The 26,871-nt window shown below is 43.4% G+C and overlaps 1 protein-coding gene across 2 annotated transcripts in view; it reads left to right on the top strand.

Moving 5' to 3' along the window:
* Positions 1-876: 876 nt before the first annotated feature.
* NXNL2 (nucleoredoxin like 2) overlaps positions 877-26,871 on the top strand; it is a 223,341-nt gene continuing 197,346 nt past the window's right edge. The window contains exons 1-2 of one of the 2 annotated variants that reach the window (XM_078675649.1): positions 877-1,220; positions 1,509-1,594. The gene's annotated coding sequence lies outside the window, so the exon portion shown is untranslated. The remainder of the gene's footprint in view (positions 1,221-1,508; positions 1,595-26,871) is intronic. The other variant, XM_078675652.1, reaches the window with a different exon arrangement.

The raw sequence follows: 26,871 nt of genomic DNA, 5'->3' as shown, positions 1-26,871 counted from the left end.
CATGTTCAGTTGCTCCATGGCATCTGTTGCCCTTCCGATGACACCCTGGGCTGGGCTGCCTATTGTGGTGCAGGCTGCCGTCCGACTTTACACCAAGTCAGAGCAGGTGTAAATTTTCTGCTGCTAACGCGCCTTATCGCATGTTTTGTGTTCTTATCTCTGATCTGTCTGGTTGTTGTGAATGTTGAGGTGTGGTGTTGTCACGGCTCTGTGCACGGGAACGCCTACTCTGCATATCATTAGCGATAGTTGAGGGGTCCTCTGTGGCGATGTTTTTTGCGGCTGCTATCGCAGGAAAAATGGTGCTGTGGGCTGCTAGCACCAGCTTGTGAATGGTGGAGTAAATTTATCACGACTTTGGCTGTTATGATGTGCCGTTAATTCGGCGATAGCTCCTTGTGAATATGCCTCAATGAGTTTTCAAATTGTAGAACCAAAAATGTAGTATATGCTGTAGCCCATGTAACAAGATCTACATCGGAAAGACCAACCAAGAAGTAAAACATTGCATTGTTCAACACAGATCAAGATTAAAAATGAACACCATCCCAGCACCCATGGTGAATCATTTCCAACAAATGGGACATTCAGAAAAAGATTTTCATTGGACCGTGCTAAGTGTGATTAAAGCCGATCCCATGGGAGGCGATGTTGAAAACAAACTAATGTACAAAGAGGCTTATCTAATCTTAAAATTTAACACAGCAAGAAGAGGCCTCGATCACAAGTTGCAATAGAAAGTAATGAATTACTGCCTTAACTTTGTACGCACTACAACTCCCACAATCCTTTGTGCTAGAATCTGGCGCTTGACTGAGCATGCCTGAGTATATATATTCTTCTAAGGTTGGCTGCCATCTTGATGCTGAAGCAGGAAGAAGCCATGTCAGAGAGACACGACGTCTGCATTCATTTGCATACTAAGTGCTAATTCTGTTCATATGCTCAGATTCAAGCGTGTTTCTCTTCATAAACACTGACAGGAAGGTAGCCAGCCCCTTCTCAGTGACGCCCTGTTCTAAATTCAACGCTACTATGTAATCTATGTTGTAAAAGTGGCTCATGTAACCCGTCCCCCTCCGATCGCGTCGACCGGAGTCACAATTGCAACAGTAAGCTCTGCAACAATGAATCAAGAACATGTTTCATATGCGACAGAAAGAAGCGATTAGCAGCTTCCCCTGCACGCGCCTTTCAGTCAACTCCAGCCCTGCAACAAGGTAACTAAATCCAAGGTCGAAAACAGAAACTCCATGCGGCCCACACAGCTGAACGATTAGTTGCCTCCTCAACCATAGAGCACGCGTGCCAGAATGTATTCTGCAACAATGTTGCAACAACCTTAGACCTTGCGCTTGTACAACACGCCGAAGGGTTTCAGTTTCCTGCCGCGATAAACTAAATCTCTTTAGCGAGAATGTAACAAAGGCAACAGAGGCTCACACCAAACAGTTTAAGTTTCTTTTATCGCATTTCTACAATAACGGAGCCTCCTCCTTCTCTTCTAGCTTGAGAACATTCTGTTCCCAAAGAGGATTCAACTATTCTATATGCTGAAGCAACAACGCCGTGAAATAACGTGTTCGTGTTTAAGGTAAAGGCCTGTATGACAATGTGTGGGTTTCCTTGACTGGCAATAACAACTTTAGCCCGAAATCTATGAGGACGTATATTTTTCCATTTTTAGTCCTATATCAAGAATTCTTGGCTTTATAAATATGGATTCTTCTTTTTCAAAAAACTGACCGGCCCGCAGAGAAATCGCCTAATGTAAATCCTACTCAGTCGTTTAAAGGTAAAATTCTACTCAATGCATATATGAATGCTGGAGTTTTTGCAGCGTGCTTCTCAAAATATTCATTATTAAAAGTAAAAAGCACCTCCCATTTTCTTTGTTCACTTTCAGAAATTACCCAACCCTTGTGCTGAGGGGAACCCTAAAATAAATTGGGTTTGAAACGCGTAGACCATCTAATAATGGGTTATCTGTGTATAACGCACATCAACACGGAGGACTATAATTCATTTTTGTTGTAATGGTTGCCTCATAGCCCATATTAGATGATTGCGGACCCCCATACTGTGCAACAAGAGTGTTTTCTGGCAAGTTTACGTTCTGGCCCTCGTTGTACATGCATTGCTAATTGTTTTTGTTAGTTTTATATTGTGCACAATGCTTTAAAATTTGTGTATTGCGAAATTGATGGTTGGTATTATCATCTGCTTTGAAATGAAAATGAAACTTGAAAAATGATGTATTAATGTGTCAAAGAAAATTTGAGGTTTTGTTTACTGAGTAAAACGATCTTTGATACATTTCTAAACTACACATCCACCAGTCGTTTTAATGTTTGTATCTTCCATGTACAGAGCATCTCAGTTTGGGAAAAGGAATACAATCTTCCTTTATTTTTAGTGTTAGCTTCCAGGAAAACATCCTATACAATTCCCACAGTAAACCCATCAGGACTGGGGTCTTTATTTGATTTTATACTCTCAAAAAGCAATCGGTATTTACTCCTCTCCTTTTGGGGAACCAAAGTCCTCTGTCTGTTCTTCCAATATCTTGGGGGACCCCTGGTTCGTTAAAAAAAAGCCCTCTCAGAGAAGTTGACCATAAGTACCTGATACCTATCACTACTTTAAGATCTGTTCTAGAGCTCATAGTGTTGTGTTTATCCTCTACTACTTCCAAGTCCACTCCTAGACTACACTGCACCAGAGATCCATTTTAGAGGATTTTGACGAGGCTGTCAAACCACCAGTATTTACCACCTTCAAGGTGTTCCTGCATACCTCTGTAGGTGTAGCAGGCAAATTGTTTGATTCCATAAATTCATCCATGGCTTTGGAAATGTTTGCCTAGTCCATGGCACCTTGCAGTGCTCAGCATCCAAAGTCTTTCCCTATGATATGGGAGCCATCTGTCTGCGTTTTACGCAAACCAGAGTGTGGTCATATACCTTAGTCATGCTTATGTCTGCCTCTCTAACAACTATGTTTTAATAAGGCAACCATATTTACTCTAGAATATGTTTGGTGCACAGAGGTATATAAGGAGACATCTCTATCTGATTGCTGTTTTGTTCTCCATATGTTTGCCAGGCATAAATGCCTGAGTATTTCATTCACTTACCAGGAGACCAGTATGGTAGGCTCTTTTGTCACACATAATTTATATAAATATTCCAAAATCACCCAAAATTAGGCAGCCTTCAGTGAATCTCCCCACTTTATCTAGTTCTTTCTAGGAATCGATTTGTTTTGATCCATCCTGTTTATGTGCATAAAGAGTGACTATGGTGGATATTTCCTCATATATAATGCCCTTGACTATTACATACCTCCCTACCTTACACAGCAATGTTTCTGCTATCATGCTCCTAAAGGGGACTCAAAATTCTGCAGCACACATAGAAAGAGGAAAACGCCTCTAGTGATTGTGTTTGTGCAGGAAGGTTTCCCCTACTGCACAAAAACAATCATCCCTGAATTTTTCTGCTCTGCCCTGCCCTTTTCTTTTGACGCAAGACAGTGCAGCAAAATTCCTTGCAGAGCTGCCCTGTGCCAAAACCTCATAAATTAGGTCATTTGTGTCTGCAACTTAAGCCCAATTAACCCCTTACCTGTTTATTCCAGAACCACGCCATCATGAGCAACGGGCAGCGTGTGCTCATGACCGCGTGGCTCAGTCATGCGGCTGCTGCTCCGCTCATGAGGCATTAATTCCCCACCTGTGCGCGCGAATTAATGAGCGGACGGGGCCGTGACGGAACCACGCCCTCATGAGCACACGCCGCCCGTGACTCATGATGGTGTGGTTCTGTCACGAGCACCGCAGCGCCGTGCTCACCCCCTAGCCCCTCGCGCCCCTGAAAAATTTGTGCCGCGGCGAAGGGGTGAAGACTCCAGCAACTCTCCATGTGATCACTTGGCAAATCTCGCAGAGAAGATTCCTTCTAGCTAAAGAAGGAAAGGTTAAACCTGCAGCTAATGGCCATACCGCCCAAACAGGTCACTCGCTGTACTGGATGTCACTGTTCATGTTCATAGATGGCCTCCACCTCATATTCTGTGTAGCACAAATCTTGCACAACAAGCTGTGTTCTGCTCTGCCGCACTATCCACTGGCGTCCATCCACTCAGCACTGTGTTGACCCTTCGTTTTGTGTCCCAGGAGAGGAGGAGAGCACTGTTCTAGCCCCCACTGTGCCCCAATAATGCCTCCCAGACCACCAGGGGCTGTTGGGGACCCAGTGCAAGCTTATTCTTACACCTCGACCATCTTGACCTGGTGACAGACACCATCTTAAGTCTCACACTACTGATTGACAAGTCAAAAAGGTGTGAGGGTCTTCCTCAAAATCTGCCCCACTCATTTCTTACAGTAATATTCCATAAATCTCGTTTTCTCAAACCCCAGTCACTTCCCCAACCTCTGTCAGGTGGAGGACATTGTGTTCACCCGTTCCAACCTCCGACAAGTCTCCCATGTTGGGCTAATAAAGCTCAGACTTACAAGAATGCGACCTCCTTGTTAGCACTATGCACATTTGTTAGCAGCAGCCTTGCATCCTTTTGCCAATTCATATAAGCCATGATGCATTGTGGCGTACTATAGTAAGATCAAATTGTCTCCCTCAAGTGCTCTTTCACATTGAATTTGATAGCTATGCCTAACTGCACTCCTTCGGCAGCAACTCTGATAACGTATTTCCCCAATCCAATCATATTTGGTCCACATAACTGAGTTTTTATGTGAATTACACTCCTCTTTTCTAAAAACAGTGTCATACCCCACGTTATGAATTGGCTCTCGAAATCAAAGTGTAACCATTTCAAACCACCTCAGTTTGGGAATTCACTACCTTCTCGTATTCCAACTAAGGTCAGAACTAACACATAAACATCTCCAAAGTGGGTTTAAAAACATTTTAAGACTTGGTGAAGGATGGCATTGAAGTTCAAAAGGAACAATATCATTTACCTTTGGCAAACAGCCTTTGAACAAATAAAGTAATCGTAACAGGTTGGCGCACTCAACTGAAACCTATTTAAACTAAAATATAGTGTCTGAAAACAAACGAATTCTTTAAGTGACAATAACCGTACACTTTGTTCCAAGGTTAATAGTTATCAAAGGCAACTTTACAAGGCATTCTAGAGGCCCTCCAAGAAGAGGGAATTTTAGTGATTTAGTAGCAAATGGTCCATAAGTTGAGTAGATGCCTCCTTCTAAGTGTTTAGGCTTCAAGGATAAATACCCATCTCAAGAAGCTTTACAAACATTACAGCACAATGCTACTTTTGAAAATAGATAACACCCAACTCATTGACCAAAAGATAATGGGTTTCAAATACCACTTGAAATGTGGGTGTGTGTTTCACACAAAAAAGTCTTTTAAAGTAGTATTTCTTTTAAAAGTACATTTCATACAGCACACTTTTATAATAACTTTGCACTTAATTGTTTCAATGTGCAGTTCTCATTATCAGGAGCTTTGTGTAGTGATCCAGGGGATCCAAGTAAGAGTTTGTATGACCAGACCTCACAGGCAAGAGATTCATTTTGGTGCCTGCATTGGGGAATCACAATTTCCTAAGATTAATATGCAAGGCACTTATAACTCAAGGCAGGTGTAACCGATTTGCCCCACTCCATTGTACAGGGATCATACCTCCCCTTAGATTTGATGTCAGTGCCCCAGCCATAGCAGAAGGTATTTTATAGGCTACTGGATTAACCAAGCATAAAACTCCAGAGAAGAAGGAAACAGACACCTAAATAAATAGGAAAGCATTTCCAACACAAGACAGCTAATGATTCCACCAATCCTGAACCCTAGAAGGAAGAAACATACTGCATTTATCTCAGAAAACCCCCCGTCTTTCTAAACTGCTGCAACCTGCTTCTATGCTCAAAGACCCAAGCACAGGTACACCTAAGGTGCCCTGATTCACTGCACCAATGATCTACCAGCAATACGATGAGATAATACAATGCTGATCATTGAAGTCATAGGCATTGTGAAAAATCCAAACATCACACAAAGACCGAGTGTAGCAAACGTATTCAGCAAGGCAGTGGTAAGGGTGCAGAGTGTAGCAGTAATGCTTTTTTGGAGAACACTTAAAAATATTTTACCAAAGGATGGTAGTGCAGTATCATTTACAGGCAGGACATTTTCCATTGACATGGCTAATAAATTTACTCAGACGTACAGTTTTGTAGTGATAAAAAAGTGCACAAACAATGTGTGGCGATTCGGTTTCTGAAAATAGGTAAATCTTTATTTTTTTATCCTATTCAAATCTTTGTTTCCATCACACTTCAAAATTGCAAAAACGTGCTTCATTTGTACTGTCTGAACTGCTGATATTGTCTGAAGTGTTCATAAAGGTCATTTACATTCAGCGGCGTCACTAGGGTTGGTGTCACCCAGTGCGTAACTCATGGTGCCACCCCCTCACTACTTACCCCATGATGGACATTGGCACATGGAGACAAAGTAAATATTTAGTAGGAAGAAGCGCCTGAAGAGTGTGTGTTTATATTTGTCAGATAGCATAATAATTCAGACTTGTTTTATGAAGCGTGTTTGACTGCCTCGTACTTATATTGCACTTGCGGGAAAGGTGTGCACCAACTACTAGGGAATAAATCTATTTTTAAGGAAGGTGTGATGGATTGGCACAACCCTCATCGAGTTCCATGTCGAATTTAGCTGACAGGAGTAGCAGACACATGATGTTCTGAAGTAAATGGAGTATGAATGCAGTTCCACACAAATTATAACTTTATTTGCAATTTACTATTTAAACGCTTTCTAGGCGCTCGACATAGAAATAATAATAGCTTGCGTTTTTATATCAAACCATATACCACCTCGGCTGTTTCTTAGCGCTGTAAATAACAGGTGTTATTGACTATATTTACCCGTAGATAACTTACACTACTTTTTGGGGAGGAAAGGATGGGCTGACCTTGCTAGGATTCGAACTCACATGCAGCACTGCGCAGGTGTCAGCAGCGAGTGTTTAGCTCACCAGACAATGTTTCTAGGCTAATGGTATACGTGGTGACCAGTGCTCATTTGAATACAATGAAAAAAACAGTAATACTTTAGCTCTGGCTTCCCAAGCTAAGAAGAACGCCGAAACATCTGTCAGGACAAAGGCCGGGGAAACATCTGGTTCAGAACCATCCTGATTGGAAGGCAGATGGTGCTGGTGGTTTGAGGTCAGTCAATCCAATCGTTCCATATCTGACAGCGTAACCACAAAGTACCAGCCTACCCCTGGGAGGGTGGCTTGGTTTTCCGGGATTCCAGTATGAGAGTTGTGTTTTACAGATAACTTTTAGTCAGTTCCAGTTAATGCTCTAAGTGGGATGAAAAAAGCAGGGAAGGGGTCACTAAACAGGAGGTGCCAAAGGTAATTGGATATTGCATCCAAGAGGCATGGCCGACGTGATTAAGTAGCGTAAGCAGGTGAACCAGAAGAATCCATTGATTGCATCATATGCCACACGACCAGTATTTGAGTGTCTGTTCTTTTAAAAAATGTTAGTTCTGCATTTAGACACGTCACAAAAAAATTAATATACGCATAAACTGCTTTGCCAATCCCTTATACCAGTATTAGATTAACGATAACCATAAAGGTGTTGGAAATAATTCAAATTGAAAATGTTTCAATCCATAAAATATTTGAAATAAACAGGTCATTCCCTTTTGTTCTAAGTGCAGCGTGAGATGAGCTTCTCCAGTCACGCTGCCTTCTTTGTTGACGGTTCAAGTTTGCAACGTTCACTGGCCGCCCCCGAGGTGTCATGCTACTGCAGCGTGTGTGTGCGAACTTTTGCAGCGCGCACACACGTCCGCGGTTCAGACAAAGCTGGCCTCACGGAGGTGTCACGGTGTCACCCCATGTGATGGTGTCACCCGGTGCGGTCCGCACCCCCCGCACCCCCCTAGTGACGCCACTGTTTACATTTATTTACATTTTATAATGTTTTAGAAAAAATTACATCTACAGTACTCCTGCAAGGTTGCCACATAGTTCACTTTACACTATGGTCTCACTTTGCAGCTAAAGTAAGCATTAATCTCCATGTTAAAAGAATAGCAGCCATTTGCCAGAAGTTAGTGCCTGTCATTAGACCTCTGTTCCAAAAGTGCATAAATGATACCAGATAAAACAAAATGTAAAGGCGTCTTTATTGCTCATTGATCTATTTCGGGATCGTGCAGCACCCCCAATACCCCTACTACCAGAACCTATGATACTTGACACCAGTTGAGGTTCTGTAAAATCTGCCTTGTCCTGTGATATTATGGTTCCATCACGATTTTGGTGATGTTGTACCGTATTTAGCGAGTACGACTAATGTGGAGTGAATTCATCATGTTAATTAGCGAGTTCATTACGTATTCAGAGACTTTGTTTCGAATATGGGTTCCATTTTGTCTTTACCTCCATTTTGTGTTGCCCTCACGTAGGCCTGTGGAAGTAACCAAACGAACAAAGTTGCATGGGCTTCATTGTTCATTCACTTATTAACTAAGCCTTTTCTTGACTCTAAGGTGCATTGTAAGGAATTGACCTCTTTATCTGAAACTGACCCTTTGCTAGGCCAATTTCCTTAGTTGATCCTTGTCTGAGATTGCGAGTCAAAGTTCAGGACACCGTTAATTTTTAGCTTTTCTACACATGCTTTATCTTGCTTGTTATCTATCATCGTTTCCTTTTTATGTTCCTTCGTTATATGCATTGTGCTTTCAATTATGGGTTTGTCCGGCTTTTGGTAATTGAATTTGGGACGATCCTAATAATTAACTTGTGGGGTTGGTACAATGTAAAGTGAGCCTTTTGGAATGTGATAATGTATAGAAATGTGTTTCTATTGGTCAGAATTTGCTGCAGTGGGTGTCCATTTGTAATGTGAATATTGTGTATAAATACTGAAGTCTTGCTCTACAAGAATTGAACAGTTTCTTGAGTTGTACACCGTGTTGTATCGCTGGGATTACTGTTACTAGCTGCAGCTAATAAATTTGATCTCTGACGCCACCTAGAAGTATTCCGTGCCTCTGTATACCAAGGCAAGGGAACCCAGAGGGCTTCCGGCGTGTCCCTGGCGCTGCTGGGTACTTGAAATCCCAGTTTTTCAGCGGCCAACGTGGGGCGACTTCAGTGATACCGGTCCAAGCCCGAAGATTGCGAGGAGCCACGTGAGGAAACTCTGGAGGAGGGCCCCCACTTCATCGACCCCTGCATGTCGATGTGGACCGAAGGTCTTTTCTGTGAGGCTTCCCGCTTTCCAACGGCTACGAAGGACTGCTGCCCTGACTGTCGCCTTGTCTTGGACCCTCCGATTGATGTTTGTAAAGCGAGACGATAGACGGTCTTCTGGTGGCGTGACAGATATTTGGTTAAGTATAAGTGGGTCGCTCCCACGACTTTGTTTGGTTCCTTGGTTTTGATTTGGTTGCTGCAGTACCCAAAGGTGAAGAGCTTGTATATTTACGAGTGTATCATTTTTTGATTCCCTTTGAAGTTTGAAACCAGACTAGTGAGTAAGATGCCTGGTCTTGGTAAATTTGGTAATTGGTTTGTTTGTGGTAGTAACAGGGATTCCCGATTGGAGGATTTGTGTCCGATACCTCCGGTTGGAACTCCGACTTATGAGCTCTATTCAAAACACGGAGTGGGCCCTATTACTTATAATGAAGTATGGGTCCGCTACACTAAAAAAGATGGTGTCTTACGATGGCCCCAATATGGTAGTTTCGAATCAAATATTTTAGATAATCTGGAAGTTGTGCTGTTCAAGAAGAAAGCCCGGCTGGCAATGTTTGACTCTTTCCGCCTTTGGCATAAGGAAGCCAAACAGAGAGAAATTAAACAAGCAAAAAGAGATAGGAAAGATAAGAATATGTCAGTATTACAAGCTGCTAGGCAGTTTAAGGAAGATGGAGAAGAGCGTGTGAATGAAGTCTCAGATATGCAGCGTTGTATGGCCATAGATAAATGTTATCCGGCCTTGCCGTCTTCTCCTCCAAAAGTGATTGAAGACCTTGAAAAAGATCCTTTGATCTCTCATTTACTGAGATTGCCACCTCCCTATGTACAGGGTGCTACTGCACCTCCATTACCCCCGGTTGTTCCAACCTTTATTGTTCAACCTCCTGCTGTTGTTCAGCCACCCGGTGCTCCACAGATGGCTTTGCCTCCTCCTGCGCAACCCATTCTAGGGTCGCCAGCCTTGCTACCAGCTTTGCCTCAAACTCCTTTGCCTTCTGCCTCTTCGACTTCTACTGTTCTTGTCCCTACACCTTCTTTGCCTCAGAATACTTATTCTCCTGTTCTTATGTCTACTTCTTCCCCTTCTGCTCGAAAACGAATGACCGAGACTGTTGTTAATCTGTTGTCACCATTGTTTGGGTCACTGAATATGACCCCTGTTTCGGAACGTAAGCAGAGTCGTAGTCAGCTTCCTAGTTCTGAAGAACGGACAGTGTTGGATTTGTTGGCTCGTAGGTGGATTTTAAATGCTCCGAGGTATGATTTGCCAGCAGTTATGGATGTTTTCTTTCAGTGGGAACCGCCTAAGCAAGGTATGTTTTTGATGTAATGTGTACTTTTCTTCGTTAGGAATGGGAAGATAATGAGTTGGGTCCGATTCCACAGGATGTGCTCGATGTTCAGTCAGATTTTGCTAAAGGGATGATAGTGGAATCTGATGTTACAGATGCCGTAGAGACTATACTTGCTTTCAGATCAAGACTTCGCCTCAGACATTGTATGAACCTGATTCTTCTGTTAGGAGGAAAGTGAAACAGTATCCTATGAGAGAAGTTCCTCCTGTATGGAAAGAAGCAGTTCAGGCTAATGTAAATTTGGGTATTCAGGCCGCTCCGGCTCATTTTCAGCGAGTATGGGTACATGTCCCTTGGAAGAGAGCAAAGGTCTTGGCTCTTAAGCAGACCTTACCTGACCCTCGTAAGAATTGTGCTGGTTATTACAAGGAGTTGTCCCAGACAGTTGAAGCGTGTATTATGAATTTAGCTGACATCGATATGTTGATGGGTAATGTAGTCCCCCAACCCTTGTGGGCGAAGATTCGTCATGAGAATCATGCTGCTGAATTAGGTGATACCTGGGCGAATATTGTTGCCGCATATGGTAGACAGGAGGGAGGTGCTAAACCAGAACCTCTAGTTTCAGAATTACCAGGTAGAATTATTAATTTGATGAAAACGATGATGCCCGCTTTACGAGTGAATTGGGATAAGTTAGCAGCATGTAAGCAGAAGAAAGACGAGAGTGTATCTGATTTCTTCACTAGGTTTGAAGAGACGTTTATTGATCATAGTGGTCAGGATATGAGTACGGAAGGTGGTCAAAGGTTGTTTGTGGATAAATTTGTCTTTAATTTGCTTCCTGAACTTTCTAATAAGTTAAAGGACTCTGAGAGTTCATGGGCTGTCTCTTCGTCTGCCCAGATATTGGCTATTGCACAATATTACAAGAATAGGGATAAAGATGAGAAGGATAAAGTGGAGAAGAAAACTAAAGAGTTAAAGACGAAAGTTCTTTTGCAGCAAGCTTATCCGACTCGTCAGAATCAGCCTCAGTTTCAGCAACCTCCACAATTTCAGAGATTGTTACAGAAGCCTGAGCCTTATGCTCCGCGATTCTTTCCTGGTCCTAATCAGTGTGCTTATTGCAGAGAGGAAGGTCATTACAAGAATAGTTGCCCGGCTTTGTTACAGCGTGCGAATGGTGTATCTGGTCAGAGAGGTCGTGGTAGTTTTCAGCAAGCTCCTAGGGGTAGGGGACGTGGTGTGATCCCTCAGAATGAGCGTTCCTCTTCCCTACAGAATTCTGCGAATTATTTTGACAGACAGAATGTTCCGAGTGGTCAGTCCGCCCAGTATTATGTTGAGGATTACTATGTCGAAGGTGAGAGTTCTGGTTATAATGATAATTAGGACAGCCAAGGACAAAGTGAGGGAGTAGTGTCAGTTCCAGTAGATCAGAGTGGACCTTATGTTGAAGTGATTACATCAGGTGTGGTAGAACCATTTCTTTTGGATACTGGTGCGATGAAGAGTTCTATTATGCACTCTAAACTTCCTGGTGCACCTTTGTCTGGCTTGACCAATGTTTCAGTAGGATTTTCATGCACCCCAGTTTGTAATCCGGTTTCTAGTCCTTTGTCCCTTACCATTGGCCCTTGTGAATTGGAAGCTCTACTAATTTTAACGACTGGTTGTGGTGAGAATCTGTTGGGTTTGGACTTGCTAAAAAGATTGTATGCGGCATTGCATTGTTCTCCTTCAGGAGTACAACTTACCCTCAGTAAGAAAGTGATTTCTCCAATGTATTTGTCTAAGGATTGTTTGCCACTGGAATTGCGTTCGCTTCCTGATACACTTTGGGCCACAGGTCCAAATGATGTTGGTCTTTTACAGATTCCTCCGTATGTTGTTACCCTTAAGTCGAATGCTAGGCTACCTCATATTCCACAATACAAGATTTCGAGCGATGGTAAGAGAGCTCTATTAGCAATTGTCTATGATCTGGTTGAGAAGGGTGTAGTTGAGGAAATGAGAGGTAATGTGTGTAACAGTCCTGTTTTGCCTATCCTTAAACGTACTGATGCTTCTCAGCCACCTGTGTACAGGTTTGTGATCGACCTTCAAGAGGTCAATAAGATAGTCGTGCCACAGTTTCTGTGGTACCTGATATCACTGCTTTGTTGACTTTGATTCCTGCTTCGGCAGCTTGGTTTTCTGTCATCGATTTGAAGAATGCTTTCTTCAGTATTCCTATTGCTGAGGAGAGCAGGGATATTTTTGGCTTCTCATTAGGAGGCCGAAGCTTCCGGTTTAAGAGAGCTCCCCAAGGTTATTGTGAAAGTCCCTCCATCTATAGTCAGGCGTTGAAAACTCAGCTTGACGGTTTTGTGTTACCTGTTGGTGCTACTCTTATTCAGTACGTCGATGATTTGTTGATTACTGCTGATGATGAAAAGATTTGTAAAGAGGCTACTCTTTCTTTGTTGCGGTATTTGTCTGACCTTCATCATAAAGTGTCACCTTCAAAGTTGCAATATTGTCGCCAAGAAGTGACCTACTTAGGTCATCTCTTGTCGAAGGAGGAAAGGAGATTGACCCCAGAACGTATCTAGGCATTTGCACGTATGTCTGTGCCATCCACACAAAGAGAGGTGCGTGCCTTTTTAGGTATTACATCGTATTGTAGACAGTGGATTCCAAATTTTTCCTTGCTAGCAAAAACACTGTTGGCATTGACTCTGAAAGATACTACGAATGTCAGAAAAGTTTTTCTGAACTACGCGATGCATTGTGTTCGGCTCCTGTGTTGGGTACTCCAGACTATAGTAAGCCTTTCACGTTGTACGTGCCCGAGAGAGAAGGTTGTGCGTTGTCAGTGTGACACAACCATTTGGGGACAAGCAGCATCCATGTGCGTATTTTCAGCAACGTTAGACCCAGTTGCTAAGGCGTTGCCGAGTTGTCTGAGAGCTACAGCTGCAGCGGCTGTTTCTATGCGACAGTCTGCTGGTTTGGTATTGGATAATACGTTGATTGTGATGGTCCCACATGCAGTAGATACCTTATTAAACAGGACTAAGACACAGCACATTACTAGTACACGTCTGTCAGGTTACGAGTTGACATTGTTGGCTAGTCATGTTCACATTAAAAGATGTAATGTGCTGAATCCAGCTACGTTGTTACCGATCTCTACAGAGACGGATCCTCAGGAACAGCATGATTGTTTTCTTCGTACAGAGGAAGAAACAAAAGCTAGAGTTGACCTGAGGGATACTTCCCTTACGGATGTTGATGGTACCCTATGGGTAGATGGTTCGTGTTTTAAGTTTCCGAATGGTGAAACGACTGCAGCGTATGCTATTACGACTTTACATACAGTTGTTGAGACAGCACGCATACCACAGAATTCTGCACAAGTAGCAGAGTTGATTGCACTGACTAGAGCGTGCGTGTTGTCAGAAGGAAAGCGAGTGAATGTTTACACCGATAGCCAGTATGCGTTTGGTGTTGCCCATAGTTTTGGGCGTTTGTGGAGAGAGCGTGGGTTCCTTACTTCGCATGGGACAAAAATACAGCATGGGCAGTTGGTGAATGAACTTTTGGAATCTCTCACTCTCCCAAAGCAGATTGCAATTGTGAAGTGTAGTGCGCATAAGAAAGTTGTGGACGATGTTGATCGAGGGAATGCGTTTGTGGATGAAGTTGCGAAGGAAACGGCGAAAGACATGATGAGCAGTATGTATGTTGCAGGCCCAGCTAATTGGGTTATGGCTGGTGGAATATGTGAAGACACAATAGAAAGTGTGAAAATGATTCAGGCTGAAGCGACTGAGAAAGAAGTGAGTGTTTGGAGAGAAACTACGGGTATGTTGGATTCGACAGGTTGTTGGGTTGAGTTGTCAGAACACCAGCGATGGCTGTTGCCAGATGCGTATGTGCTCCCAGTGGTTACTATGGCTCATGGAATGGCTCACATAAGTTCGAAGGGAATATGCAAGTTGTTGGCTCCAGTTTGGCAGAATGCTGGAATTCCGAAATGTACAGAGAACGTGGTGAAACATTGTATGATTTGTCTGAAGTATAATCCTGGTAAGGGAACTCCAACTACAGCTGGTCATTTTGCTCCTCCGACGTATCCGTTTGAGGTGATACAGCAAGATTATATACATATGGAGAGATGCAATAATTTGAAGTATGTCCTTGTGGTGGTTTGTGGCTTTTCCAGGTGGATAGAGGCTTACCCCCTAAAGGATAATACTGATTTGTCTACAGCCAAGGTTTTGCTGAAAAAATATTTCCCTAGGTATGGTTTGCCCAGAATTGTATGGTCGGACAATGGGAGTGAATCTGTTGGTCAAATCATGAAGAAAGTATGCTCTGGTTTGGGGATAAATTAGAAGTTCCATGCAGCGAATCACCTCCAGTCTGCTGGACTTGTTGAATGTTACAATGGTACCTTGAAGCTGAACTTAGCTAAGGTACAAGCGAGCACTGGTGTTACATGGCCGGATGCATTGCCGTTGACTCTTTTGTCAACAAGGACGACTGTGCATTCTCGAGTGGGACTTAGTCCGTATGAAATTGTGTTTGGTCGTCCTGCGAATGTTTGGGGTGTGCCTCGTCCTAAAGAATACAGCAGTATTGAGTACCCAATGTTGGTGGATTACTTACATGACTTGACTGCTAAATTACGTGTTCTCCACCAACAGGTCTATGATAGTTTGCCGACAGCTACTACAGATCCAGGACATTCAATCCAACCTGGTCAATGCGTCCTTGTCAAGAACTTTCAGCGTACCAAGAACTTGGAACCTAGATGGACTGGTCCTTACTTAGTCCTTTTGGTTACTAGAACCACTGTTAGAGTAGCTGGCAAAAAGAACTGGGTGCATGCCACCCACTGTAAAAAAGTTCCTTTGCCTTTACCGTATGATCAGTGGGTGAGGGATGGTATAGCTGACACAGATTGCGAGAAAGTCACCAGATTCGTGCCCTTTAGTGATGCTCATTTGACATGGACACGGTCAGAACGCGAGGATGATGATGTTCTGCAAGCTGCTGTGCCTCCTCATCCAAAGATTGACACCACCAATCCGGAACTTTTATTTAAGGATCCAACTGTACCTGATAAAGAACGCTACGATTTCAGACCAAGAAAGCTTGTACATATGGACAAATAAAGTGAAACTGAAATATTTTTTTAGATAGTGAATTTACACTTTGGCAGATCAAGAAACTTTTTTTGCTTTTTCCTTTTTCGAGTCACCATCCGGACTCCGCTACAGGGTCACGGTAGGAAGTTCTTAAGGGGTGAACCGCGCAGTGGCACAAGGTCCGTGGTCCAGGGTCGTTAGTACAATCTTGGCACACACTTAAGTGAAGAAGGTAACGACCATAAGCAGCACGTTAGAGGATGGAGTTTTTTGATGCTGACCAGAGTGTTAGGAAAGTGGATTCTAAAGTCCGAATATGTATATTGATTCGTAGCAAATGTTTTTTAATAATGTGTTTTCTTATGCTTGTGAATATTACATTAGCTTGTGTGGGTTGGATTTTCTATGTCACACAATTGCTGCTCACATCTACCTCCCAACCTACTCTTTCTTTTTCTACTGTTTCTCCACATGAGTTTCATACGTTACCTGAACATGAACAGACACGAAGATCAGAATTTGTGAACAATTCGTTTATACAGATGTTGCATCAGCATCAGCTAGTCATAAATACCACGAATTGTTGGGTGTGTGGTCTTATGCCACATACTACAGACAAGGGAATGCAATATTTGGTTTTGCCCTTTTCACCTAATGGGTCAGTTTTGGCACTCCAATCGAAGTTTATCTATGCGAACGAAGCCTCTCCATTGCGTTCTGTTAACGATAACGTGAGCAAGAATGCTTTGATACGGGGAATAGTCGATATGATTAGAGATATTGACGCGTATAATGCGATCCCTAAAGATGAGGTACGAGCATATGTCGGTTGGAAAACGACGACATATAGTGTTAGCTTGACTGAGAAAGAAAGCCAGCGAAGGTCTCCTCCTATTTGGATTGTACCCCACCGAGGTCATCTTTGTTTGCAAGGTAATGGTCGGAATCCGAGAGCTCAGCTTGGTAAGAGTGTGTGTGTTTACACATACGTTTATACGCCCCAGAAATCTCCTCCGTTCGTGCCAGCTAAAGGCACGTATTTTGTTTGTCATAGAGCATACACATGGTTGCTATCTGATTTTTCCGGCACATGTTACGTGGCATTTTTGCTTCCCCCTACATACACTGCTGTTTCCGATTACCATAAGACAAGATATGGTAGAGGTGTAATCGATGCGAAAGATACTGTCGCACAAGAAGTTGGAGACTTCTTTAAGGGTTTCCTACCCTTTTGGGGTCCTATGGCTAATAGTAGGAACATTCGTCAGCTTACGAGAGTGGTTGAGGCCACTATAAATGAGACTGCAGGTGCCCTTAGCAATATTACAGCTGAGCTTCAAGCGGATCGCCTTATGACATTACAAAACCGCTTTGTTTTAGATATTATACTTGCAGATAGAGGTGGGGTATGCAAATTGATTAGATCTAGTTGCTGCGTTTTCATACCAGATAATGCCCCGACAGTGTACCAAGCCATCTCTAGACTACATAAGATCTCTGAGTCTATTCATGTGGACGAAGGTAACTGGTCGTTGATGGGATGGTTTTGGGAATTGTTGTCCAAATGGGAAAGGAAGGTTCTGATGTTCCTTGGTATGGCGTTAGCTATCCTTTTCTCGTGTTGCTTATGCATCCAGTGTGGTCCCGCCATTTGTAGTCTTTGTGCTACAATCTGTGTGAGAAGACCCGTCCCGAGAGAAGTGAAGGATAATAAGATGATGTTACAGCAACATCTTGATGACCTGATGAGAATAGATATAGACCTAGATTCAGATTGCCGTGAGTTTATGTTCCTTTGTTATATGCATTGTGCTTTCAATTATGGGTTTGTCCGGCTTTTGGTAACTGAATTTGGGACGATCCTAATAATTAACTTGTGGGGTTGGTACAATGTAAAGTGAGCCTTTTGGAATGTGATAATGTATAGAAATGTGTTTCTACTGGTCAGAATTTGCTGCAGTGGGTGTCCATTTGTAATGTGAATATTGTGTATAAATACTGAAGTCTTGCTCTACAAGAATTGAACAGTTTCTTGAGTTGTACACCGTGTTGTATCACTGGGATTACTGTTACTAGCTGCAGCTAATACATTTGATCTCTGACGCCACCTAGAAGTATTCCGTGTCTCTGTATACCAAGGCAAGGGAACCCAGAGGACTTCGGGCGTGTCCCTGACGCCGCTGGGTACTTGAAATCCCAGTTCTTCACAGTGAGCAAACATTAAGGGGCATATTCACATGCCCCTATCGCCACGTGAACGTCAATTTGTTAGACGTTCCTGTGGCCATAGAGGCTTCGCCTTATTTACAAGCCAGCATTAGCCACTTAAAGGGGCTTAGCTTTGCCTTGTAAATAAGACCCCCTTTCATGCTATACTTAGCATGAATGGGAAAGGCAATGGGTGTTGATGTGGGTGTTCCACCACAACACTAATTGATTTTGACGCTGCCCCATATTTACAAGGAGAGGGTAAATATGGGGCAGCGCTAAAATTAAGACAGAAAAAACCTGGTCTTACCCATGCGCAATGAGGAGAAATGTTTAATTTCTCCTCATGTTGCTGTTTTCATGTGTGCGGCATTGTGCAGCTCACATGGAAACAGCAAATCGCCAATGATTGTTTATGCATAGGAAGGTCCCCCTTCCTGCAAACAAAAAACAATCCTTGTTCAAAAAAATGCTGTTTTGCAACTTCTATGTGTGCTGCATTAACCAGCACACGAAGAAGTTACAAAACAGTATTTTAAGATTGTTTATGTACAGGAAAGTCCCCCTTCCTGCACATTCACTATCATAGGCGTTTTGCTGTTTCCATGCACTACGGTGCAATGGTGCCTGCGTTGGTGCTAGGCTGCTATGTTTAGCACCAGCGCAGAAGGAAATGCCGGGCTGCACCATATTCTTGTGGCGGAGCGCAGTGCTAAGCCAGGAAGGCTAACGCCTCATTCCGCCACTCCCCTTTTAAATATGCCCTTAATCTCAAGGATCTAAATTAAGCAGAGTAGCTCCTTTCTCTGCACCAAATGATCTGCAGCAGCAAGCACCTAAGCCATCTGTGTCTGCACTAGCCACCAAGCAGTACACAGAGCCTCCAAAATGCAATAGCTATACTTAGGACGATACATGCAAGCACAAACTGCCAAGCAGTACCCAGTGGTCCGTCATCTATTCTCAGTTGTTAGGACAATATATTCGAATATCCTAAGTGTGCTAAAGCTGTGAGGCATCACCAATGATTCTTGGAACGCTGACTGTGGAAGCAGCATCTAAGAAATTACACTCGAACACTGGTATTCAACACTGTACTAGCTGCCAAACAACCTATGCTTCCTGGATTGACGCAAAAAGCACATAACACACTGCTCCCCGGCTTCTAAATGATGGAAGCTGCTGCTATGCAGTACTCAAGTGTCCTAGAACAATTGAATAGCAGACAGACACTGTTCCTCAGCTCTGAACATGTATACAAGGCGTCACACAGCACCCAGCACAACAATTGGGTCACTGCACTTTAAAGGCACAAGAAAGCGCAAAGCCAACCCCTACTTCCCATCTCCTCCACATAACTTATTGTGGTTTCTGCCAGGGTGCCCACATTTTCGCATCTAGCATCCACAGAGGGAATACACTTTGATGATTTAAAGAAAGGACTGGGGGTGGTGCCTTTACAGTTGCTTTCTTGAGTAAGCTGAAAACCAACTACTGTTCCTTACACCACTTTAATTTGACCCCCTCTTTTAAAAGGGTATACTGAGAGGACTGATACCCCATGGACAATAGTGGAATTGTACTCACACCATCCCAAATATGACCTGGACTGATAGATCAATATCAAGCTTTATTTCGGCTAATTCCATAAAGGCACATACAAATTAAAATCACACGGACAAAGGAAATCACATTTATTAAAATAAAACATATTCAGATTATAAAAGGCAATCTAAAAGAATAAAATACATGTCTATAAAACCTTTATAAAATCATGCATACTTCAGGAGTCCCATGAATTAACTAGGCCAATGGCCGGTGTGTGGAGTGACGTAATTAAGGCAGATTTTGCACAGTACATACAACTGTGCTACCTTAGATCTCTACAGAGGTGCCCATTTTGTGTCTAAGTCTCCAAATTGACATCAGATTTTGGGAGCGTGCGAAAACCATCAGTTTATTAGACTCGGAGTTCTTAATTCTGAAGATCACCTTGTGTTCTCTGACACTAAGATTGCACCCAGTTTTTGAAAGATTGAGGCAACAGACGACAAGTCGATTGGCATTGTGAGATGTTAGAAAGCAACACCTCGGGTAGTGAATGTAGCTGAGTCTCTACGGCTAGGGAGATGTTCAATTTTATTCTATGCCATTAAGGAATTTGTATGCTGCCTTTCCTTAAAAAGAAACACTGGCACTGCCAAACAATCTTTTTATGAAGCAATGTAACTGAAGGAAGCCTTGTCAATAATTGCCTATCCTTATCCTTGTTTCCCTACAAAAGATTCTCCTTTTTAGGTCGAGCATCAGCGTGTATGCGCTATCTGCAAGACCTGTTGTACTTACTATACTGAGTGCAATCTCGCCTGCTGTTTTCCATAGATGCACTCTTACATACGTCCTATTTGCTAGCTCCTCATTGGTTGGTGCTCCAGAGACAACACTTCACTTTTCTGCTTGGGAGCATTGGCCCACTACAGTTTCATTACGCTGTCGATGTGTGTTTTGTCCTTTGGGGACTACTTTGTATATTTTCGGCACTCACAATGCTGCACTTAAAAACTTGGCTGCTGGGGGGAAGGGGGCGCGCACAGCGCCCCGGTGCTCATGACGAGCTGAGCTCGTCATGAGCCACGGTTCTCGTGTGCTCATGACGAGCTGAGCTCGTCATGACCACACCCGTTTCATTAGAACGCTCGCACAGCAGGGGAATTTGCCCAGCCTGCGATCGTTCTAACAGTCATGACGAGCTTAGCTCGTCATGAGCATACGAGAACCGTGGCTCATGACGAGCTGAGCTCGTCATGAGCGTGGGAGGGGTTAATCTGTAAGTATGGTGGCCCGCCTTTATTTTGATTTGCAAGAGGTGGCTTGCACCCCTTGGTGTGCCCTGCAGCAATCTTTGCCACATTCAAACCAGCAACTTTTACTTGCTGCTCACATTTTTATTTAGGGATCACTTATGATTTAAGTTTTCATATTTAAAAAAGGCTGCTAGGCACAGACAATAATAACATGCAATGGAGGGTTTTACCAAAGTACCAGCAGGTGGTATTGGTTAATTTTTTTTTCAGATTGGATAATTGATATTTTATTTACAGTAATATCAATGTAATTCAAATAAAAAAAGCTTATTTCTGACCCTTTACTTGGACCTTTTGAGTTTCTTTTCTCATTACTTAAGCAGGGTTCTTGTTGTTTCCCCTGCAAAGAAAACATCCTACGAGGGGGCCGCGATACTATGGTAATTCTCGATGCAAGTTCAAATGACCCTACCTCCCTCCCTCACGGACCCTCCTCCGACTCATTCCAGTTCTTTATGGGTCAGGAGCGCAGGCTTTTCGGGTGCCGGCCTCCCAACTGCAACACTAACCTTTTTGCTCGGAAAGCCCCTTTCCACCCTCTACCCCTTCGGATGCTTTACAACTACTTGGTGAACTCTGTATGGCTCAGTGAGTTATTCACACACCTGCATGTTTATTTCTATTCTTCCTGGTAAATGTCTCCCCTGCCTGGCTCGCAATTTCCCATGGCTTGCTGCGAGTACAGCAGATGGAGCACACCTCTATTTACATGTGTTTCGTTCCTTTTTACCTTGTTTAACACCAGTTAAACACTCGTGGCCTCAGCATGTCTGTTTTTGACTCAGAGCTGCACACATCATGTTTGTAAGCTGTATTGTGTTGTTGTGGGTTGCGTGGAAGGCAGCCCAATTCAATAATGTAAGTGTAGACCCCTGTCCTAAACAAATATATAGGACATATCGTAACAGAAGACAGTAACAGAGAAAAAAAGCCAACATCAATAGCTCTAAATCTAAAAAAAGAGACCTATTGCATTGCAATACTTTTTTTAAAAGCAGTGCTACACAGCATCTGGAATGCTGTACAGCGGAGCTCAAAACGTTAGCAAAGCCAATAAGGTCCAGGGGCAAGATATATTGGCTTTGCCATGAGTTGTTTTTGTAGAGATGATGAACTTCCCCTCCCTGAAATCTGAGACCGGCCCATTCATCTCTGAAATGTCGCACTCATCAGCAAATCTCACATTGAGGCGTAACCTGAAGTTTTTTGGTGTGACAATCACTTTAAAGTATTCTCTCTGGGAATTTGTTTAACACACATGTTGCTGATACTGGGGAAGCTTTCAGTTTCTATGTATCACTTTACAGTTGTTTTTACTACATCCTGGGATTTGTTTCACATGTTCGCATTGGTGGTAACTTGAACAGATAGCAGCAGAATGCGTAAATCAGTAGTCTAAAGCATATAATATTTAATGAGGACACTGAAATATGATGAACAACAGGTAGCCACACCCACATAATTACTCTAATCAATACCACATAAATGCACACCACATAAAACCACTCTGTGCAACGTTGCATCATTCCATATAAATGCACCATGCAACATAATTCCTATCAGCATAATTGCACTCAATGTCACACAGTTCCACGCCACACAATTCAGCTCCATACATTTCCATTCAACACCACATAATTTGACAACAAACCACATAATTCAACTCAATTTACTAGCACAACACACCACATGCATCCACACCACAAAATTCCACATCATGCCACAAAATTCAACAGCACTCCACATAATTAAACTCCACTACATACCACAACACAAAATACCAATCCACATAATTACATCCTGTAACACACAATCCCATTCTACATAATTCCAGTGCACTCAATACCACATAATTACAATCCACATAATTCCACTGTGCACCATGCCACATAATTCTAATACACAAATCCACTCCAGACCACACTATCCCATGCCACACAATTCCACAACTAACCATTTCAATCCAACCCACATAATTCCACTCCACATACATCCACTCCATAAACATAAGTAAAAGACATTATTTACAACACCAACACCTCTAACTTTCACAAATCCGAGACCTATTGCAAACCTGCACAGACTTACCAGACTTACTAGAACACGTGCAGGGTGTGCCGACCCAGTACTGGGCTTGGGTCTGTGCACACTGCGGTAACTTTATCAATGGCCCACAATTCTGTGTAGGTTTGCAGATCCTGAGCTAGGGTTTGCAAACCCACCAGGAGGTCCAACAAGGGTCCAAGAGCCCTTGGTTCATGAGCCTTAGGGGTTCACTGCGGGTCCACAAACCTGCCATTGGAAACTTCTTTTTTAATATTTGAATCTACTGGGCATTCCTTTGTCCTATCTTTGCATAAGAAGCTCCGGGCCGCAGCAACATTGTCATGGTTTTCTGGGCATTAAGGAAAATGATTAAGCCTGGGCAAAGCACTACGCTACACTTGCTTAGTTTGCGAAGTTTGCACTACTTTGCTGTACGCAAATTGCATGTATGACAGTGCAAACACGCGTAGCGTAGTGCAGCAGTCATTTTTTGCTTGCGGTCCTCAACGTCAAGTTGGCAGCCGCGAGCAAGCAAAATGACATCCGGGCAAGACTTTTTATTTGTTCGCGATCAGCAACATCAAGTTGCTGATCGCGAGTGTGGAAAATAAACCTCCCTTTGAGCTTCTCAACGCGGGGGTGGGTCAGGTTTCTCATCGCGATGAGAAACTACCAGTCCGTGTTGAGAAAGCTGCAGCTTGAATAAAAATCTACTCGAGCGGCAGTAAAAGACAGCTCGCCCTATGCAAGATGCCGTTTTCAATGATTGCACAGTTTGCACAAGCATCCGGCACTGTGCAATCATCGCGAACAGCGCACTACGCAGTTCGCGTAGTGCTACGCTTATCTATCATAGTGCGAAGTGCACTTTGCCTAGCTACGCATAGCGCTACTTCGCGAACTACTCCCAGGGTTAGAAATTATACCCAGATTTCCAAGATAGCTGCTGCATCTCAAGACTACATGAGAGTTCAAGCCTGCTGGGAAATTTACTTTATTGTTGGGATGCTGTTGCATAGTGCCTTCTCTGTGAACACAAGGTCTCAGTACAGACATTGCTGACACTCTACACGGACTGCCAGGCTTTCCTTTTCTGGGAGATTTAGCATGCGTGGGTTTGGAACATTACTGCCCCACTCCCTCACACTCAAGGTCCAATCTGTAAGCAATGTCTCTAGCTGTGCTTCTTGACACTCTCCTTCCTTATGTGGCCTTTGTAATAAAAAATCAGGGCAGGGGGGGGTCAGACCCTGCAAACTGTAATAGAAGCCACAAGAAATGTTTATCTTAAGTTGTGTAATCAGTGACACCCACACCCGCACTAACAGACTCTCTCTCTCACACATACACAAACTCTCTTTTGATGGATGTGTACATAAACCTAACTATAACTACACAGTTGCTGTTGCCAATTGTAATCTTTACTATAATGTTATGATGTTTTTCCCCCTAAAACTTTTTCAGGAAGGAAACTTGTCTATCAAACCCAATGAAGCATCTACTTTTATTTCCCCCGCTCACTGCTGGTTGTGCATACAAAAGCAGAGCTTGCAGAAATAAATGGATTATTCGCCATTAAAAAAAAAAAAAATGCTTCCGTGCAGAGTGCACGCGCAATCTTCTCTTAGTGAGGCATCCCGTACCTGGAAGAGTACACTTAAAACCTCTGAGAGGACTTGTCTCCCATGACTGGGCCTCCATGTTGTGTGAGGATATTGGGAAAAGAGGGTGGTGAGGCTGATGTATGTTCTGTAGCTCCATGGCTCACCTGCTCACCCTTTTATGCTTTAGGAAACCCTGGGTGAGGCAAATGAAGCTGCTTCTGGGCTGCTCCTCGTTCTGAAGCAAAGGTTTTGTTGATCTCCCTGTAGGAAGAGGCTCAGCTGGCTGAACAGAGCAGCTGCATACACCCGCTCACTACGACTGACCCAGGGGGGGAGAAGGAGTAAGAGGCTACGCCCCAGAGCTGCTGAAAGGCCTCTGGAGGGCGATCATGGGTCACAAGAAAAAGAACAGTTCATCTGGGGCTATGCTGACACTCCTCTTTCTTGAACTGCTGTGGTCCTCGGGGATTAAATTAGGCCTGGTTGTCATCATTTCTTAGTAAACAGCACAGTCTGTGAGCTAAACCCTGTATGCAGTGCATTCCAGTAGCGGCGTACAGAAGACAACCACCGGGATCTGTTTACATATCAACCGATAGGAGAACCGGAAGAATTATCCGACAGCGCCTCGAGAACCTCACTGGTGAAGCAGCGGCGCTTTACAAATCCTGATTGATGGATTGATTTCACGAAACACTATTGTGAAAGCTAGCAATGAAACCTTAATAAAACATCGGAAGGGTGTTATTAATTAATTTTGTACTTAGTTAATATGAGTCTTATACAGCGCTGGCTTGGATTTACTCTGCAAATGACTTGATTACCCCACCACAAACCTATTTATTGTTATGTTAGTAGGCCTTTTCTTGCCCAATGGTATAAAAATTCGGAATGTAGCTGGGACCCTTATGAAAAAAAATAGATGCAAAGATTCCAGATGCGCATTCATAGACGAAAAGTCAATGTTCGTGCTCTAGAAATGTCAAAAGTGCAATCACACAGACGAACGTCAACCTGGCAGGAGATAAGAACTTAAGTACGGTCGGTATTATGGAAAATGCTCAACTGCCTTTTCGTGGCATTGTTCAGTCTGCTCTCGTGCTGTCATTTTTAGTTGTGAAGCTTGTCCAATTAAAATTACTCAAAATACCATTGTAACCGAGAATTAATTTGTGCATATTTACAAAAGCGCCTGCTTGCATGTTGAGGCACTCCAGGCATTGGCTGCTTCCAGTCACGTTTTAAATATCGGCTTTTTCTCCATCTCTGACACGCATTTATCCACACTGTCACGCAGCAGAGCACCTGTGCGCAGGTGCTTCCGTGCGCCTGCACGTCTCTCCCCCTAGAGAGCAGAGACGTATTTATAGCCGTAGGCGCCAATGCCAGGGTGTCCCTTAGAGATGCTCCTGCAGGCCTTCGGGAAGAAGGGGCGTGTCAGCTCCATAATGACATTGGCTTTGAGGAGACTCTTGCTAATGACGACGGCCTATATTCGAAATGCTACAAGCTAAAGCGCCCGATCACGGACGACGCAAGTCAATTAAAAGTATTAGGCGGGAATAGGGAGCGAAATATGTGTTTATTACGTTTATTCATGAAACTCGATAAAAGCAAATTCATCTTGCAAGCGCACCTGGTCCTTTGTGAATAATCCTGCCGGAAAGCTATGATGCAAACCCTAACCGAATGCACGGCTTAATTTATAATAAAATAAGTACCGGGGCCCTCGTCATGAGGCTACTACAGCTGGCACCACCCATTGCCTCTGTCAGAGCTGCCAAAACAAAACAATTAACCATCGCACCCTTAAAAGTGCGACAAGTCAGACAATACCAGGCCCCCACAGCTGTAAGAATCTCTTGGGCGGCAGGTATTAGTAATTTTTCATGTATAATTATTAACAAACATCTGTTGCTGTGCTCATTTCTCAATTGGACAGCATGTGGCAGACTTTCTATGGACCCATGCTGACAATTACGTGTCGGTTCGGAGCAACGGAAACCACCTGCTCAACTTAAGCACTGCTTAAACCTGCGTCCCCCGCAATTCCTTTAGCTTTGAGGAAATGGAATAATCTGAACTTTCGCACTTGCAGGCAACAGAGATAGTTAGTAGCTGTTTTAGCACGGCCATTGGCAGCAATGCCAGGGGCAATGGGTGGTGCAGCTGAAGTGCCCTTCTGGTCAGGGCCCTGCCACTTCTAATTTTACAAATTAAGCACTGGACTGGGCTGATGTGTTGCCCCCATGCTGTATGATGTGGTGGGCAGAATTGATACGTGAATTCAACTTGAACAGTCCAATAGATGAAGAGGGCTGACCCAAAAATCATCATGTATAAATGTATATATTTTTATTATGTAAACGAGGTCTGCGATGTTGCTGAAGTTGCCTCAAGGCTAGGT

The sequence above is a fragment of the Lissotriton helveticus genome, chromosome 2_1, assembly GCF_964261635.1.
Source record: "Lissotriton helveticus chromosome 2_1, aLisHel1.1, whole genome shotgun sequence".
Taxonomy (NCBI): domain Eukaryota; kingdom Metazoa; phylum Chordata; class Amphibia; order Caudata; family Salamandridae; genus Lissotriton; species Lissotriton helveticus.
Note: the sequence above shows the minus strand (reverse complement) of the source record. Positions and strands in the feature narration are given on the sequence as shown.